Here is a 12383-nt window from a genome sequence, read left to right on the forward strand (position 1 = left end):
TGCAAGTCTGCAGTATTAAGAATAACTTGATATTTCTGACTGTACAGTACTAATTGTTTACTTACTGACAAACATTTCAAGTTCAACTAAATGAAAAACAATTTGTGGTAACCTGAATATGATTAAAAATAATTAACAACACTTTTTGTAATGATGTTAAAATCAGACCAACTTTTATTTTCAAACACAACAAAGTATAACAGCCAACATACTGGACACTGTTCTGCTGAACAACAAACAATTATATTGCCATCACGGTTATAATCTTACAATGAAACAAAGTCTCAGATTTAGTTATTCTAAAAATAAGTTTAGGCCTACCACAAGTTTGTTTTGTACTTAAATTACTTATATAATCAAAATAAAATATTTGTTGTTCTGTCACAAGTGTAGTCTCTAATTTAAACAACACATTTGTTTTTCATTCCAACACATGAGCTGGAATGTTGTAATATTTTAAGGATGGCTTGTTTCCAGTCCAGGCATTACTGCCTGAATGACTATCACGGATCGAGGTGATCCAAATATAGGTGCAGAAGAAAGTCTTTAACTTCCCTTAAGTACAGTGGCAGTGGATGTGGGTTGGAGATGCAATGAGCTTGAACCTGCAGGCGACCATCTTCACTGACCACACCATCTGTGACGGAGGACTCATCTCTCCTGTTGTCCTGCAAGCAAACAATCATATTTTTTGGAACATGAACTTAATTGCTTTCTTAAAACATTTTTTTCTGCATTTGGTATGAAACAGACTCCAATTTAGACAATCTCAGGCTCCCTCCCCACTGGAGAGGTGACATTCAATGTCCAAATTGTCAGTCTGGATAGCCGTGACCCCCACCCGACACACAATAATGTCATGAAAGCATCATTTTAAAAAGGGCTATGCAAAGATGGCCAATAACTTTCATTCTAATGATGTGCAAAATGATTTGGGCACAAAACAAATTTTGCTGTTAAACTTGCAGACTTCACTATATTCAGTGTAGACCCTCTAAACTAAGTTTGGGGGATGTGATCTTTCAAGAAATGCAGACCAAACTGTTGTTGTTTGTTTACTTACACAGCATGTCTTGTAGAATTAACTGGAGTCACCAGCAACAGCCTAGTGCAGTCATATCTCAAGTCTAATAACAGAAGACAGGAAAAGATCAGTAAAGAAACAACTTCCCCAAACCAAAAAAGAAGTAAAACAATAAGTAAAACAGGCTGATCTAAAGTATGATTAAAGTTCAGCCTGATTAATATAAATGTCACTGACAGTTGCTAATATATTGGAAAACCAAAATACTTACCACTGAGTTGATGTCTTTCTGTCCAACAGCAGGAGTGCTGGTCCCGAGCCTCAAAGACAGTATGAAGCAAGCAGAGGGAGAAAAAACAGAACATTTTTCAGAAACCGATTTGATCCTTAATGGCTGTGCAATCATTGTAACATAGAGTTTGCTTATGTTGTTAAATAAAGGCTAGATTTGACATTAATAGATGCCACAGATGTTCAAGGTGCCACAAAGCATGAAAAAAATGGACGTCTTGGAAAACGTCTGGGCATTTTTGCAAATATGTTGACGTCTTGATAAATCGAGCAGATATTTGAACTTTCGACAGCTACATTCTCGCCTGAAAATATCTTAAAAGTTGATTTTGTGACCCAGAAAAAGTAATAGGTTTTTTAGCCGCGCTCCTCCACCATTGCTGCGCTTACAAGTACGCACAGGCTCCGACGAGAGCTCTGTTATAGCTGACCGGGAGGTCAAGGCTTGGTAAGAGTCCGCGAGCACAGCTAACTCCTGGCTTATTGTTTTCACCCCCCCGAAGAATTTTGTCTGGGCTCTTATCTCACTTTTTTTATTTCAAACAATCAACAGAAAATTTCACAGACACATTTTTATATAAGGTTTTTAAGGCTGTGGTGTTCATTTCTAAGTAACATGAGCCCAGCCGCAGCAGCAACGCTAGGCTAACACTAACTAGCTAGCACGGTGCTAAACTAAGAGAAGCCACAAAATCAGTTTGAATAAGAGTAAACATTTACTCACCAAGTCAGTGTATCAGGTAAAGATCCACAGCAATGACAACAATAATCCCTTGAGCTGACGCTTTTCTAGGTTTGCTCAACATATTCCATAAAAAATGCTGGCACCATGAACTTGCGGACTGATCCGTGCTAGGGAGGAGGACGGTAGTGAGTGGCATTTTCAAAACACATCTTTCATCCCTCCGCACTGAGAAGAAAAACTTCTGTCTTACTTAGTTTTTCTAAATTAAGACAACTCAAATAAATTGAGTTTATCAGCATTTCTGTAGAGGACAGAACCACCTGCTTTAATCTACCATGATGCTCTGTGTTATGTTGCCATGGCAATATGAAGTCAAATAAATACAAATATATAAACTGCACATTTGAAGGAGGACAAGAAGACAAGCAACTGGAAGAGCTTTTGAAGCAGGGAAACTTTTCTGGATTACTCTTAATTTAACTGGAAATTTTGCGAATACAAGTCAAGGAGGAAACAAGGAGGCAGGTTGGATTATATCTGAGGACAGGACGAATGAAGGAGAAGCATGAGGAGAGAGAAAACAGCAGAGCGATGGTGCAGAGCTAATCGTGGATCAAGTCGAAGAAGCAAGCATCAAAACTGTGAGTAAACATAACACATAAAGACTTAAAAATTACTGTGCTGATTAAGGAAACATTAAATTTGGTTAGTTTGGGGTCTGCAGCTTCAGGTTTGTGGGTTCAGTTGGTCTCAAAATTGAGGAAAGACAAAAAAAATTCTTTTGAAAGGTTGTTGGAGGATTCTTACTGTAAGAAATATCTGGGTTTATTAACTGCTTTTATTAAAAAAAAGTTGCATTTTATTTAGTCACATTGGAAAGGGAAGATTGGAGGATCGGGACAATAATGTGGCCAGATTTACTGTTTCCTTAATCAGAACAATAATTTTGATCTGAACTAGAAACTTCACTATGATCACCGTGTTAAAGGTTGAGTTACTTGTCAGTCTACATTTATGTTAAAGGTACTTTTAAAAAATGCAGTTTATTCGTTATTTTTTTAAAAAAGGCTCCGCACCTGTGAAAAAAAGAAAATAGGTATCCACACCCCCAAAATTGCTGTGGATCAGAGTAGCTAAGCCCTGGTTAACTGCAATTATATAACAGGAGATGAAAAATATTGGAATGATTGAAAGAAACAAAGATTGCTTTAGGGTTTGAAGATTTGACTTTCTTATTGAAAGAGACGAAAACTAATCCATGTGTGACACTGAGAAAAAAATTGAAAGCTTAAAAGATCTGGAGGTCTGACTACGGTTATTCAAATGTGCAAACTTGTTTTAATGACATTAGAAAGAAAATGGGATGTTTAAAAAGGTAATATATAAAGATGATTTTTATATTACTTGAAAAAATGATGTTGGTTAGTGCTTCTGTACTTAGAAAAATGCTGGGTCACTAGTAAGCTGAGATTTAATGTGATAAACTGAGGAAAGGTAATATAATCTACACACTCGCTATTATTATTGTAATCCATACACCAGGTAATATTTAATCAATCATCATTCATAATTGGTGATCTATGCAAGTTTTAAGGAATAATATTTATTTGCATTCCCAATTAATTTGCAAAATCTAAAAGCGGATCTTGGTTGTTTTTTGTTTTTTGTTTTTTAAAAAAAGACGTTTCTAACTGACTTCAAACTTTTTTCAGCTGTAGAGTAAATTGAGGAGCACACAATAAAGTGAACATGCTAGGGAGAGATTGCCATGAACTCAATTTTGATGACAAAAACAGCTAAAAGAATGAGCGTTTTGTTGACACTGATGACAAAATCCTGGTCAGATACAGACAGACACATGCATACAACACACACTACTGCTCAAAAGTTTGTGGTCAGATTCAAACAGTTGTCTTTTAATTAATAATTTACATTTACTTTAACATAATATTACATGAAAATGATCAGAAATGTTTTCACAGATGTGTGTTTAATGAATCATTTATGTTAAATCACCCATGATGCATTAGGAAATGTCTACACACTTATACGTGCGCCAAATCTTAGAAACAATCACTGCTGTATGGACCGATCACATGGTTATAAACCAGGTGAAAATTGACTTCAAACTTTTGAGCTGTAGTGTAGATTGCAATGATAGTGTATATTTATTTATTACAGAAGAATATATAGAAGTATGAGGACAGGGAGACACTGTAAAAAAGTTATGAGCTGTCTTGCTGCAGAGAAAGTGGAGTCTGTCATCCTTGAAAAGCTCCCAAGATAGGCAGCTGGCAGGTTGAATGATGCTCTGCCTCTGTGGTCAAGTACAGACATAGGCCTTAAGCAACCATGAGCCACTGATAAGTGTGAGAAATTAGTGCACTTAATGCAGCGGTCCCCAACCCCCGGGCCTCGGTCCGGTACCGGTCCGTGAGTCGTTTGGTACCGGGCCGCGAGAGTTGAGGCTCAGGTGTGAAATGTATGGTTTTCAGGGTTTTTATCGGTTTTCAGCGTTATTTTGTTATCGTTTTTATCGTTAACTCGGTGTCCCTGGGCCTTTTCAAGTGTGTTATGAATAAATCTTCTTTTTTTCGGTACTGGTACTAGTTTTATTTTGTTGTATTTATCCGCGACACCTTAAAGGCCAGTCCTTGAAAATATTGTCGGGCATAAACCGGTCCGTGGCGCAAAAAAGGTTGAGGACCGCTGACTTAATGCATGTTTCCTAATTATATACGTATGAGCCACTAATAGGAGAAAATGAGCACGCAATAAAGTGGACTTGTTAGGGAGAGATTGCCATCAGAGTTAAAACACTCCACCTCAATTTTGATGATGGACACAGCTAAAAAATGAGCGTTTTGTTGACACTGATGACAAAATCCTGATCAGATACAGACAGACACATGCATACAACACACACTACTGCTCAAAAGTTTGTGGTCAGTTTCAAACAGTTGTCTTTTAATTAATAATTTACATTTACTTTAACATAATATTACATGAAAATGATCAGAAATGTTTTCACAGATGTGTGTTTAATGAATCATTTATGTTAAATCACCCATGATGCATTAGGAAATGTCTACACACTTATACATGGGCCCATTTTTAGTAACAATCACTGCTGTATGGACTGATCACATGGTTATAAACCAGGTGAAAATTGACCTCAAACTTTTGAGCTGTAGTGTAGATTGCAATGATAGTGTATAGTTATCTATTACAGAAGAATATATAGAAGTATGAGGACAGGGAGACACTGTAAAAAAGTTATGAGCTGTCTTGCTGCAGAGAAAGTGGAGTCTGTCATCCTTGAAAAGCTCCCAAGATAGGCAGCTGGCAGGTTGAATGATGCTCTGCCTCTGTGGTCAAGTACAGACATAGGCCTTAAGCAACCATGAGCCACTGATAAGTGTGAGAAATTAGTGCACTTAATGCAGCGGTCCCCATCCCCCGGGCCTCGGACCGGTACCGGTCCGTGAGTCGTTTGGTACCGGGCCGCGAGAGTTGAGGCTCAGGTGTGAAATGTATGGTTTTCAGGGTTTTTATCGGTTTTCAGGTTTATTTTGTTATCGTTTTTATCGTTAACTCGGTGTCCCTGGGCCTTTTCAAGTGTGTTATGAATAAATCTTCTTTTTTCGGTACCGGTACTAGTTTTATTTTGTTGTATTTATCCGCGACACCTTAAAGGCCGGTCCTTGAAAATATTGTCAGGCATAAACCGGTCTGTGGCGCAAATAAGGTTGAGGACCGCTGACTTAATGCATGTTTCCTAATTATATACGTATGAGCCACTAATAGGAGAAAATGAGCACGCAATAAAGTGGACTTGTTAGGGAGAGATTGCCATCAGAGTTAAAACACTCCACCTCAATTTTGATGATGGACACAGCTAAAAAAATGAGCGTTTTGTTGACACTGATGACAAAATCCTGGTCAGATACAGACAGACACATGCATACAACACACACTACTGCTCAAAAGTTTGTGGTCAGATTCAAACAGTTGTCTTTTAATTAATAATTTACATTTACTTTAACATAATATTACATGAAAATTATCAGAAATGTTTTCACAGATGTGTGTTTAATGAATCATTTATGTTGAATCACCCATGATGCATTAGGAAATGTCTACACACTTATACGTGCGCCAAATCTTAGAAACAATCACTGCTGTGTGGACCAATCACATGGTTATAAACCAGGTGAAAATTGACTTCAAACTTTTGAGCTGTAGTGTAGATTGCAATAATAGTGTATAGTTATCTATTACAGAAGAATATATAGAAGGATGAGGACAGGGAGACACTGTAAAAAAGTTATGAGCTGTCTTGCTGCAGAGAAAGTGGAGTCTGTCATCCTTGAAAAGCTCCCAAGATAGGCAGCTGGCAGGTTGAATGATGCTCTGCCTCTGTGGTCAAGTACAGACATAGGCCTTAAGCAACCATGAGCCACTGATAAGTGTGAGAAATTAGTGCACTTAATGCAGCGGTCCCCATCCCCCGGGCCTCGGACCGGTACCGGTCCGTGAGTCGTTTGGTACCGGGCCGCGAGAGTTGAGGCTCAGTTGTGAAATGTATGGTTTTCAGGGTTTTTATCGGTTTTCAGGTTTATTTTGTTATCGTTTTTATTGTTAACTCGGTGTCCCTGGGTCTTTTCAAGTGTGTTATGAATAAATCTTCTTTTTTCGGTACCGGTACTAGTTTTATTTTGTTGTATTTATCCGCGACACCTTAAAGGCCAGTCCTTGAAAATATTGTCGGGCATAATCCGGTCCATGGCGCAAATAAGGTTGAGGACCGCTGACTTAATGCATGTTTCCTAATTATATACGTATGAGCCACTAATAGGAGAAAATGAGCACGCAATAAAGTGGACTTGTTAGGGAGAGATTGCCATCAGAGTTAAAACACTCCACCTCAATTTTGATGATGGACACAGCTAAAAAAATGAGCGTTTTGTTGACACTGATGACAAAATCCTGGTCAGATACAGACAGACACATGCATACAACACACACTACTGCTCAAAAGTTTGTGGTCAGTTTCAAACAGTTGTCTTTTAATTAATAATTTACATTTACTTTAACATAATATTACATGAAAATGATCAGAAATGTTTTCACAGATGTGTGTTTAATGAATCATTTATGTTAAATCACCCATGATGCATTAGGAAATGTCTACACACTTATACATGGGCCCATTTTTAGTAACAATCACTGCTGTATGGACTGATCACATGGTTATAAACCAGGTGAAAATTGACTTCAAACTTTTGAGCTGTACTGTAGATTGCAATGATAGTGTATAGTTATCTATTACAGAAGAATATATAGAAGTATGAGGACAGGGAGACACTGTAAAAAAGTTATGAGCTGTCTTGCTGCAGAGAAAGTGGAGTCTGTCATCCTTGAAAAGCTCCCAAGATAGGCAGCTGGCAGGTTGAATGATGCTCTGCCTCTGTGGTCAAGTACAGACATAGGCCTTAAGCAACCATGAGCCACTGATAAGTGTGAGAAATTAGTGCACTTAATGCAGCGGTCCCCATCCCCCGGGCCTCGGACCGGTACCGGTCCGTGAGTCGTTTGGTACCGGGCCGCGAGAGTTGAGGCTCAGGTGTGAAATGTATGGTTTTCAGGGTTTTTATCGGTTTTCAGCGTTATTTTGTTATCGTTTTTATCGTTAACTCGGTGTCCCTGGGCCTTTTCAAGTGTGTTATGAATAAATCTTCTTTTTTCGGTACCGGTACTAGTTTTATTTTGTTGTATTTATCCGTGACACCTTAAAGGCCGGTCCTTGAAAATATTGTCGGGCATAAACCGGTCTGTGGCGCAAAAAAGGTTGAGGACCGCTGACTTAATGCATGTTTCCTAATTATATACGTATGAGCCACTAATAGGAGAAAATGAGCACGCAATAACGTGGACTTGTTAGGGAGAGATTGCCATCAGAGTTAAAACACTCCACCTCAATTTTGATGATGGACACAGCTAAAAAATGAGCGTTTTGTTGACACTGATGACAAAATCCTGGTCAGATACAGACAGACACATGCATACAACACACACTACTGCTCAAAAGTTTGTGGTCAGATTCAAACAGTTGTCTTTTAATTAATAATTTACATTTACTTTAACATATTATTACATGAAAATGATCAGAAATGTTTTCACAGATGTGTGTTTAATGAATCATTTATGTTGAATCACCCATGATGCATTAGGAAATGTCTACACACTTATACGTGCGCCAAATCTTAGAAACAATCACTGCTGTGTGGACCAATCACATGGTTATAAACCAGGTGAAAATTGACTTCAAACTTTTGAGCTGTAGTGTAGATTGCAATGATAGTGTATATTTATTTATTACAGAAGAATATATAGAAGTATGAGGACAGGGAGACACTGTAAAAAAGTTATGAGCTGTCTTGCTGCAGAGAAAGTGGAGTCTGTCATCCTTGAAAAGCTCCCAAGATAGGCAGCTGGCAGGTTGAATGATGCTCTGCCTCTGTGGTCAAGTACAGACATAGGCCTTAAGCAACCATGAGCCACTGATAAGTGTGAGAAATTAGTGCACTTAATGCAGCGGTCCCCAACCCCCGGGCCTCGGTCCGGTACCGGTCCGTGAGTCGTTTGGTACCGGGCCGCGAGAGTTGAGGCTCAGGTGTGAAATGTATGGTTTTCAGGGTTTTTATCGGTTGTCAGCGTTATTTTGTTATCGTTTTTATCGTTAACTCGGTGTCCCTGGGTCTTTTCAAGTGTGTTATGAATAAATCTTCTTTTTTCGGTACCGGTACTAGTTTTATTTTGTTGTATTTATCTGCGAAACCTTAAAGGCCGGTCCTTGAAAATATTGTTGGGCATAAACCGGTCTGTGGCGCAAAAAAGGTTGAGGACCGCTGACTTAATGCATGTTTCCTAATTATATACGTATGAGCCACTAATAGGAGAAAATGAGCACGCAATAAAGTGGACTTGTTAGGGAGAGATTGCCATCAGAGTTAAAACACTCCACCTCAATTTTGATGATGGACACAGCTAAAAAAATGAGCGTTTTGTTGACACTGATGACAAAATCCTGATCAGATACAGACAGACACATGCATACAACACACACTACTGCTCAAAAGTTTGTGGTCAGTTTCAAACAGTTGTCTTTTAATTAATAATTTACATTTACTTTAACATAATATTACATGAAAATGATCAGAAATGTTTTCACAGATGTGTGTTTAATGAATCATTTATGTTGAATCACCCATGATGCATTAGGAAATGTCTACACACTTATACGTGCGCCAAATCTTAGAAACAATCACTGCTGTGTGGACCGATCACATGGTTATAAACCAGGTGAAAATTGACCTCAAACTTTTGAGCTGTAGTGTAGATTGCAATGATAGTGTATAGTTATCTATTACAGAAGAATATATAGAAGTATGAGGACAGGGAGACACTGTAAAAAAGTTATGAGCTGTCTTGCTGCAGAGAAAGTGGAGTCTGTCATCCTTGAAAAGCTCCCAAGATAGGCAGCTGGCAGGTTGAATGATGCTCTGCCTCTGTGGTCAAGTACAGACATAGGCCTTAAGCAACCATGAGCCACTGATAAGTGTGAGAAATTAGTGCACTTAATGCAGCGGTCCCCAACCCCCGGGCCTCGGACCGGTACCGGTCCGTGAGTCGTTTGGTACCGGGCCGCGAGAGTTGAGGCTCAGGTGTGAAATGTATGGTTTTCAGGGTTTTTATCGGTTTTCAGCGTTATTTTGTTATCGTTTTTATCGTTAAATCGGTGTCCCTGGGCCTTTTCAAGTGTGTTATGAATAAATCTTCTTTTTTCGGTACCGGTACTAGTTTTATTTTGTTGTATTTATCTGCGAAACCTTAAAGGCCGGTCCTTGAAAATATTGTCGGGCATAAACCGGTCTGTGGCGCAAAAAAGGTTGAGGACCGCTGACTTAATGCATGTTTCCTAATTATATACGTATGAGCCACTAATAGGAGAAAATGAGCACGCAATAAAGTGGACTTGTTAGGGAGAGATTGCCATCAGAGTTAAAACACTCCACCTCAATTTTGATGATGGACACAGCTAAAAAATGAGCGTTTTGTTGACACTGATGACAAAATCCTGGTCAGATACAGACAGACACATGCATACAACACACACTACTGCTCAAAAGTTTGTGGTCAGTTTCAAACAGTTGTCTTTTAATTAATAATTTACATTTACTTTAACATAATATTACATGAAAATGATCAGAAATGTTTTCACAGATGTGTGTTTAATGAATCATTTATGTTGAATCACCCATGATGCATTAGGAAATGTCTACACACTTATACGTGCGCCAAATCTTAGAAACAATCACTGCTGTATGGACCGATCACATGGTTATAAACCAGGTGAAAATTGACTTCAAACTTTTGAGCTGTAGTGTAGATTGCAATGATAGTGTATAGTTATCTATTACAGAAGAATATATAGAAGTATGAGGACAGGGAGACACTGTAAAAAAGTTATGAGCTGTCTTGCTGCAGAGAAAGTGGAGTCTGTCATCCTTGAAAAGCTCCCAAGATAGGCAGCTGGCAGGTTGAATGATGCTCTGCCTCTGTGGTCAAGTACAGACATAGGCCTTAAGCAACCATGAGCCACTGATAAGTGTGAGAAATTAGTGCACTTAATGCAGCGGTCCCCAACCCCCGGGCCTCGGACCGGTACCGGTCCGTGAGTCGTTTGGTACTGGGCCGCGAGAGTTGAGGCTCAGGTGTGAAATGTATGGTTTTCAGGGTTTTTATCGGTTTTCAGCGTTATTTTGTTATCGTTTTTATCGTTAACTCGGTGTCCCTGGGCCTTTTCAAGTGTGTTATGAATAAATCTTCTTTTTTCGGTACCGGTACTAGTTTTATTTTGTTGTATTTATCTGCGAAACCTTAAAGGCCGGTCCTTGAAAATATTGTCGGGCATAAACCGGTCCATGGCGCAAAAAAGGTTGAGGACCTCTGCATGTTTCCTAATTATATACGTATGAGCCACTAATAGGAGAAAATGAGCACGCAATAAAGTGGACTTGTTAGGGAGAGATTGCCATCAGAGTTAAAACACTCCACCTCAATTTTGATGATGGACACAGCTAAAAAAATGAGCGTTTTGTTGACACTGATGACAAAATCCTGATCAGATACAGACAGACACATGCATACAACACACACTACTGCTCAAAAGTTTGTGGTCAGTTTCAAACAGTTGTCTTTTAATTAATAATTTACATTTACTTTAACATAATATTACATGAAAATGATCAGAAATGTTTTCACAGATGTGTGTTTAATGAATCATTTATGTTGAATCACCCATGATGCATTAGGAAATGTCTACACACTTATACGTGCGCCAAATCTTAGAAACAATCACTGCTGTGTGGACCAATCACATGGTTATAAACCAGGTGAAAATTGACTTCAAACTTTTGAGCTGTAGTGTAGATTGCAATGATAGTGTATAGTTATCTATTACAGAAGAATATATAGAAGTATGAGGACAGGGAGACACTGTAAAAAAGTTATGAGCTGTCTTGCTGCAGAGAAAGTGGAGTCTGTCATCCTTGAAAAGCTCCCAAGATAGGCAGCTGGCAGGTTGAATGATGCTCTGCCTCTGTGGTCAAGTACAGACATAGGCCTTAAGCAACCATGAGCCACTGATAAGTGTGAGAAATTAGTGCACTTAATGCAGCGGTCCCCATCCCCCGGGCCTCGGACCGGTACCGGTCCGTGAGTCGTTTGGTACCGGGCCGCGAGAGTTGAGGCTCAGGTGTGAAATGTATGGTTTTCAGGGTTTTTATCGGTTTTCAGCGTTATTTTGTTATCGTTTTTATCGTTAACTCGGTGTCCCTGGGCCTTTTCAAGTGTGTTATGAATAAATCTTCTTTTTTCGGTACCGGTACTAGTTTTATTTTGTTGTATTTATCCGTGACACCTTAAAGGCCGGTCCTTGAAAATATTGTCGGGCATAAACCGGTCTGTGGCGCAAAAAAGGTTGAGGACCGCTGACTTAATGCATGTTTCCTAATTATATACGTATGAGCCACTAATAGGAGAAAATGAGCACGCAATAAAGTGGACTTGTTAGGGAGAGATTGCCATCAGAGTTAAAACACTCCACCTCAATTTTGATGATGGACACAGCTAAAAAATGAGCGTTTTGTTGACACTGATGACAAAATCCTGGTCAGATACAGACAGACACATGCATACAACACACACTACTGCTCAAAAGTTTGTGGTCAGATTCAAACAGTTGTCTTTTAATTAATAATTTACATTTACTTTAACATATTATTACATGAAAATGATCAGAAATGTTTTCACAGATGT

At 38.8% G+C, this 12383-nt stretch overlaps 1 long non-coding RNA gene across 1 annotated transcript; it reads right to left on the reverse strand.

The window, feature by feature from the left end:
- Positions 1–322: 322 nt before the first annotated feature.
- Positions 323–2145, reverse strand: LOC146666701 (uncharacterized). The gene is made up of 4 exons (XR_014912456.1): positions 2040–2145; positions 1296–1344; positions 1064–1127; positions 323–668 (listed from the first exon to the last, which is right to left on the reverse strand). It is a non-coding gene; the product is annotated as an uncharacterized LOC146666701 (long non-coding RNA).
- Positions 2146–12383: the final 10238 nt, after the last annotated feature.

The sequence above is a fragment of the Rhamphochromis longiceps genome, linkage group LG7, assembly GCF_057381845.1.
Source record: "Rhamphochromis longiceps isolate RC_006_pf linkage group LG7, R_longiceps_female_GT1.1, whole genome shotgun sequence".
Lineage (NCBI taxonomy): Eukaryota > Metazoa > Chordata > Actinopteri > Cichliformes > Cichlidae > Rhamphochromis > Rhamphochromis longiceps.